The 6,975-nt window shown below is 51.9% G+C and overlaps 1 pseudogene; it reads right to left on the bottom strand.

The window, feature by feature from the left end:
- Nucleotides 1-2,331: 2,331 nt before the first annotated feature.
- On the bottom strand, nt 2,332-3,835 carry LOC146180484 (uncharacterized; annotated as a pseudogene).
- Nucleotides 3,836-6,975: the final 3,140 nt, after the last annotated feature.

Raw genomic sequence — 6,975 nt, 5'->3', positions numbered from 1 at the left:
CAGGAACTCGGAAACGATACAGAGGCTAAACGCTAGCACCAGTCAAACCTGTAGACTCCTGAAGCGGATCGCAAACAAACATGCGGGCATGAAAGAAGCTAACCTCCTTAGGCTAGTCCAGTCTTTTATAATCAGTAGGATAGTCTACGTGGCGCCGCATTTACGGCTGCACAAGGCAGAAAAGGAGAAACTTGACGTTCTCATTCGTAAAGGGATAAAAACGGCACTAGGTTTACCACCCAACACATCGACAAACAAGATTATGAGACAAGGGGTCTCCAATACCCTCAAAGAGTTCATTGAAGCTGCAAGGACTTCACAATACCAGAGACTGTTGCGCAGTCGTACTGGTCGGAGCATTTTGAAAAAACTGGGGTATGAGCCGCAAGCATGCTCCAGACGTACAGAAAAAGTACCTAGACAGGTTAGGGACAAATTAAAAATACCTCCGCTCCCCAAAAACATGCACCCCGTTTACCATGAGAGCCGGAGGAGTGATAGAGCAACAGCGCTGCAAGCCCGTTTTCAGGGAAGACAGGACGTCTTATATACAGATGCCGCACAATGCACGAACGTAGGGGACGGGTTTCAGTAGCAACTAGAGAAGACGGGGGCTCGGTAGTTTGCTGCAGCACCCGAAATTCGACCACAACGGAGGCGGAAGAGGTGGCCATCGCGTTAGCTCTAACACAACAACAGGTCAAAATTATAGTTACAGACTCGAAATCAGCGATTAGAAACTTCGACGCGGGCCGCATTTCGGCCATAGCAGCAAGAGCGTTGGCCAGTGGTGCACCACCGGCAGAGCAGGTCGCGCTCATTTGGACACCGGCGCACCAGGGGTTGAGGGGGAACGAGAAAGCGCACGTACTGGCCCGAGGATTAGCTACATTCCGGGATCCCAGTGACGACTTATGCGCAACCCCGTACCCCTTGCGCGATGAGGAGTCCCTGCAGTTCGACGATGACCTTAACACCTACCAAGATATCCTAAATCATTACAAATTAGGCAGATCAGTACTACCAAAAGCGTGTAAGCAACTCACCAAAAGCGAGAAGGTTATGTGGCGTAAGCTACAGACTGGAGTATTCCCGAACCCCCAGCTTTACAGCAAGTGGCACCCGGAAATTTTTAGCCCCAGGTGCAAACGTTGCAATGGCATAGCGGACATGATCCATATGATATGGACGTGTCCTAGATTTTTAGAACCTGACCGAACAGATGAGTCCTGGGAGGCACTACTTCTCAAGCAGGACGAAAAAGGGCAACGAGAAGTCATCCGTCTTGCCCTGGCCGCTGCTAAGATCCAAGGGATTCAGGTCGACGGCTGAGTGGGAGGACATGGTTGGGACAGAGCTTCGCCTCGGATCCTCACCAACCTTTTGACGGGTGCAATAAATGTTATTTCTCTCTCTCTCTACCCCACAAGTAGACGTGCCAGCGCTCGCACGCGAAGAGACAAGCAGGGGCCTCACGTTCCCCAGCGGAGTACTTCCGCTCAGCAGGAGTCAGGGCACGTGATGCGAAGGCCACCGTGCGTACGCTGTCACCATCGCGTTGCTGAAGAACGGCTCCCAGACCCTTATCAGAAGCATCTGTCGTAACAATTACATCCATGTCTGGGTTAAACATTTGTATGACTGAGCTTGAAGACAAAGCTGTCTTCACAAGCTGGAAGCTACGCTCAGCCTCATCATCCCCCATGAACTGTTGACCAGACCGCAGGAGCCTTCTAAGCGGCTCGACGAGATCAGCAAATCGCGGCACAAACCGAGCATAGTAACCAGCGAGACCCAAAAATTACCTCAAAGTGGCAATATCGTGAGGAGCAGGCACTTTGACAATAGCGTCAACCTTAGACTGCAATTTTGTGGGCCCTTTTGAGCTCACCGTATGCCCTAAAAAGGATAGTTTGAAGCAGCAAATGTGCATTTCTGGTTGAGCTTCAAACCTGAATCACCAATGCGTTTTAGCACCTGGTGTAGATTCTTGTGGTGCTCCTCACGTGTCTTGCCCCACACAATCACATCATCAATGTAACAAAGCACGCCTTTACAATCTTTCAAAATATGCTGCATCATTCTCTGAAAGGCTGAAGGGGCAGATGCAAGGCCAAAACACACTCTCTTAAAACGAAACAATTCTTCGTGTGTGATAAAAATGGTTAGTCCCAGACTTTCCGGAGCCAGTTCTAGCTGTTGGTATGCCGACGCTAACTCGAGCTTTGAGAAGCACGTTCCTCCAGCTAGTTCATGAAGTAATTCCTCTGTATGCGGAAGAGGAAAACCATCGGCAATTACTGCCTTGTTCACTTCACGTAGGTCCACACACAACCTAATTGAACCGTCCTTCTTCCTCGCGACGACGATCGGTGAAATCCACTCCGATGCGTCGACAGGTTCAATTATAGCTTCGGCCAGCAGGCGTTGTATCTCTACCGATACCTGTTGCCGTAGCGTGAGCGGCAGGCGTCTCGAGTTTCGCAACGACTGGTTTCAGAGATGAACGCCATCTAACATGGTGAACAAAGCCTTTCACATGCCCTAACTGTTCCGTGAACAAGTGCGCAAACTGGTGCGTAAATTCTGAAGGCAGTGAATCAGGGCATGTCACCTGGCAGCAATTCAAGGTTGAGCCGTTGATAGTGATTCCTAGGCTCCGAACGGCATCAAGCCCCAGCAGCGAAGTGCCCTTGGTTGTGGCATGAAAAAGCACACTGGATTTGTTTCCCTTGTAAGATACGTCAGCAAGAAAGCAACCGCTTAACTTGATTTGTTCTCCGGAATAGTTACACAAATTGGCAGTCGGCGGTCGTAATGAGTACGTGTCGGCTAGATATTTGTGGTAGTGCTCTTCACTGAGCAAAGAAACCGTAGCGCCTGTGTCGACAATCAACGACAATCTTATCTTCTCGATGGAAATGTTGGCTCGAATATCTTTCGCCGACGCATTACGGTCACCGATTTGAAGTACCGTGACGGCGTTGGCCTTCTCGGGCTTTCGAACAGCATATTTCATTTTTTTTCGATCTGCACATCCTTGAAAAGTGACCAATTTTTCCACAAGAGTGGCAACGCTTGTTCCTCGCCGGACATGCAGTCGAGTTAGCCATATGCGATGACGAGCCGCACCTGTAGCAACTTCCTTGCTCAGAGTCTGACCTTTTTCGCACACCTTGAATCTTGTTCACAGTGCTGTGCGCGAATTCCCCGAGCTCTTGTTGTTTGCTCAATTTGCTTCCCGATGTCAACAGCACGCTGCAATGTAAGCGAAGACCCTTCATAAAGCATGCGTTCACGGGTTGTTCGTGACGAAGTGCCTTCCAGTAATAGGTCTTGAATCATGCTATCGGTAGCACTGCCAAAATTACAAATAGACGCAAGGTCCCGAAGACTGTTTGTAAATGGTTGAAATGTCTCACCAGGCATTTTGGCGAAACCGGCGCCGCTCCACCAAATCATTCGTACCGCTCGCGAAATGCGTATCTAGAGCAGCAAGCGCGTCCTTGAACTGGTCCACCTTTTCCTCGATCTTGGCGTCCGCAGTCGCGTCTGCTCCTTGTGCAAGGATGCTGTAGAATATTCGCTCGCCTTCAACCCCGAGCGAGTTTAGCAGAATTGCCTTGCAACGCTTCGGCTTCAGTTCATCGCCGCCAATGGCCTCCATGAAATTCAGGAATACGCGTTTCCACTGCTGCCAAGGCACAGCCGGGTCACCGGGTGCAGGCAAGAAAGGGGGCGGTGCTGGGAAACACCCGAGTGACATGGCTCCGATACTGATCCTCGTCGCCAATATGTGGTGTCTGATTCAGACCAGACGCATGACACGGGACCACGCAAGAGCAGTATGCAAAAACCCTCCTTTATTCGTCACAGTGAAGCTACACATTATATTCTAGGCACTATAGTGAAGCCACTTATATAGGGAATCATATTGAATGACGATGACGATATGTACACTGAAAGAAACGAAACTGAAACAAGAAATAAGGATACAACAGTTCCCTCTTCCTTTTCTTCTCTATTATGCGAAGCATATTAACGTAGGTTTCGGGCCTTCGCGCGACGCCCGTCGGTTGTTGTTGTTGAAAACCTTTATTTCCACCGAGAAGAAGCTCCGTTTCGGACTCCCCGGCACGCAGGCCTGATGGAGTCTTACTCAGGAGCCTCGCGAACTAAGGTCTGGTGAATATGCATTGTTGCTTCACGGCCTCAGCCGCCAATGCCCGGCGGTGGCTACCATTGACCCTGAAATGGTGTCACGTGACATGACGTCACGTGATGACGTCACACCGGCTGCAGATGGGGCCTCATATCCCGCCGTCGGTCGCCTCCTGGCGGTGGCCACCATTGACCTTGAAGTGAGATCACATGATGTGACGTCACGTGATGACGTCACACCGGCTGCAGATGGGGCCTCATATCGCGCCGTCGGACGTCGCCCAGCGGAGGCCTCCACGCTTCGGTTCGCGCCGTCGCGCGCGACGCGGCGGCGGCGCCACCATCGCTGCATCACGTGATATGTGACGTCACGCCAGGGATGATAACGTAAAACACGCGGCAATTCTTTCTGGTCTCCAAGAATTGGGGGTCGGAAAGAAAACGTACGACTACGTAAAAGACTTCCTGTCGGGTAGAACGATAAAGATAAAGTTTCAGGACATTGAATCCTCCACCGTCAAACTAGGAAGCAGGGGTACGCCACTGGGTTCGGTGCTGTCCCCGTTCCTCTTTAATGTTGCCATGCGAAACCTCCCGGCAGAACTGAGGAAAGTGGAAAACTTGAAATTCAGTATGTACGCGGACGACGTCAACCTGTGGGCTACCCAGGGGAGTGACGCGAGCATCGAGGAGCGCTTGCAAGCGGCGGCGGACACCGTCGTGTCCTACGCGGCCGAAAGGGGCCTCTCGTGCTCTCCACAAAAATAGGAACTGTTTATATACAACCCGAAGGCGCTCAGGTGTAAACGCCAGATAAACATCAGCGTAACAGTAGACGGCCAAATAGTGCCAAAAGTCGAACAAATTAGGATCTTGGGGCTGTTTCTACAAGCAGATGGGTACAACGATACAACGGTAAAGAAACTGAACGCGTACGCCACGCAAGTCACGGGTCTGTTCAGGAAAATCGCACTAAAGGGTCGGGGCCTTAAGGAACGAAGCCTCCTGAAACTAATGCAGGCTTACATCACTAGCCGCATATGTTACGCCACACCATTCCTAAACATTAGATCAGACGAAAGGCAGAGAATAGACGCACTCATCAGACGATGCGCGAAGAGGGCTCTGGGACTACCCATCTCGACCTCGACTGAACGCCTCCTCGAAATGGGGGTGCACAACAACTGGACGGAACTAGCGGAGGCTGTGCGCATGGCGCAACTAGAAAGATTAAGCAGAACCACCACGGGCAGAACCATCCTCGGCTGGGTGGGACTGCAGTCAGATAGAGGAACAAGCCACAAAGTAGACATTCCACGAGAGTGTCGCGAATATATAATAGTGCCCCCCCTACCTAAAAACATGCACCCTACGTACAACAAGGAGAGGAGACAAAAGAGGGCCGAGACGCTCGCAAAGAAAGCGGGGAAAATGAAGCCGGGGGAGGTCGCCTACGTGGACGCGGCTAGCGGGAAGTCGGGGGCGGCGGTGGCTGTGGTCGTCAACGGCCGCGGCGTGCCCGCCGCCGCCGCGTCCGTTAGAAGCCGAAATGTAGACACGGCTGAAGAAGTTGCAATAGCGCTCGCTTGCGTTGGAACGGAAGCCAGCATAGTTATTAGTGACAGCAAAACAGCTGTCTGGAACTTTGGAAAAGGGAGGGTCTCGACGGAGGCAGCCAAAATTTTAGAGAAAAGAAAACTTGAAAGAAAGATTCGAATTATTTGGACCCCCGCGCACGAGTCCGTCCCCGGCAACGAGGCGGCGCACGAGCTAGCCCGAGCTCTCTACTTCCGGGCAGCCGTAGAGCCGCCTGATTGCGATGGGATGGACGAGAGGCTGCAAACTTATAAGGAAATTTTAGAACACTACAGACTTAGCAGAAGGTCCCTGCCACCACCGGACCGAACGCTAACTAACAAGGAGGCCGTCGCTTGGCGGCGCCTGCAAGCTGGGAATTTCCCAAGTCCCGTCTGGCTTTTCCACACGCAAGTGGAGGAAAAGGCGGACGATAGATGCAAAACCTGCGGAGAAAGGGGTACTCTTGATCACATAATCTGGCAATGCCTTGATTCCCCTGGCGCCAAGGAAAACATAAACAGTAGAGAAGCCTGGGAACTGCTACTGCGGAGCGAGTCCCCCGCCAACCAGCAGCAAGCTGTCCGCCTGGCGGCTGAAGCCGCGAAGAAACACTGTCACTTCGCCTGTCTTTAGTCGCGGAGGCCCCGGCCTCCGTCCCATAGGCCTGCGTGCCGGGGGCGGGGAGTAGGGGGCCTCCTACATCGGTGGAAAAATAAAGTTCGTAACAACAACAACAAGCGGCGCGCGCCCGCCGTCGCATCAGTCTCTGCGCCCGCAACCGCGCCAGCGTCTTTGCGCCGGGTGTGTATGCGGTCGAGATGCCTCCAAACGCTAAGGACGTTAATAACAGGAATGCAAAACGGAGGCCGCAGCGTGGTGTTGTGTAGAAATTCTCAAAGACAATACAGAATAAGTGACGTGCAAACCAAGAGTCATGCATTTACGGACCATAAGAGTGTGTTTGTCGGGCTGCAAAGAATAAAGTACGACGATTAACCTAAAACCACGTCCCTGTTACTTAGCCCCATCCACACTGAGGCAGCTGCTTACCATGCTTCGCATCCACTGGGCTTAACCTTGATAAGCCTCCAATTTTTTTCTCTTCTGTCTGCACGAGGCAGCGGAGGTGGCTCAGCTACAGAGCCAGTAGCAGGTTCGTGCATTTTCTTTTCCTTCTTCCTACAGCCACAACAACATAATATATCACCATCCCATGTCATGACCTCTTGCTTTTGA

This window comes from Amblyomma maculatum, chromosome 8 (assembly GCF_055883805.1).
Source record: "Amblyomma maculatum isolate TAMU_Amacu chromosome 8, ASM5588380v1, whole genome shotgun sequence".
Classification (NCBI taxonomy): domain Eukaryota; kingdom Metazoa; phylum Arthropoda; class Arachnida; order Ixodida; family Ixodidae; genus Amblyomma; species Amblyomma maculatum.
Note: the sequence above shows the minus strand (reverse complement) of the source record. Positions and strands in the feature narration are given on the sequence as shown.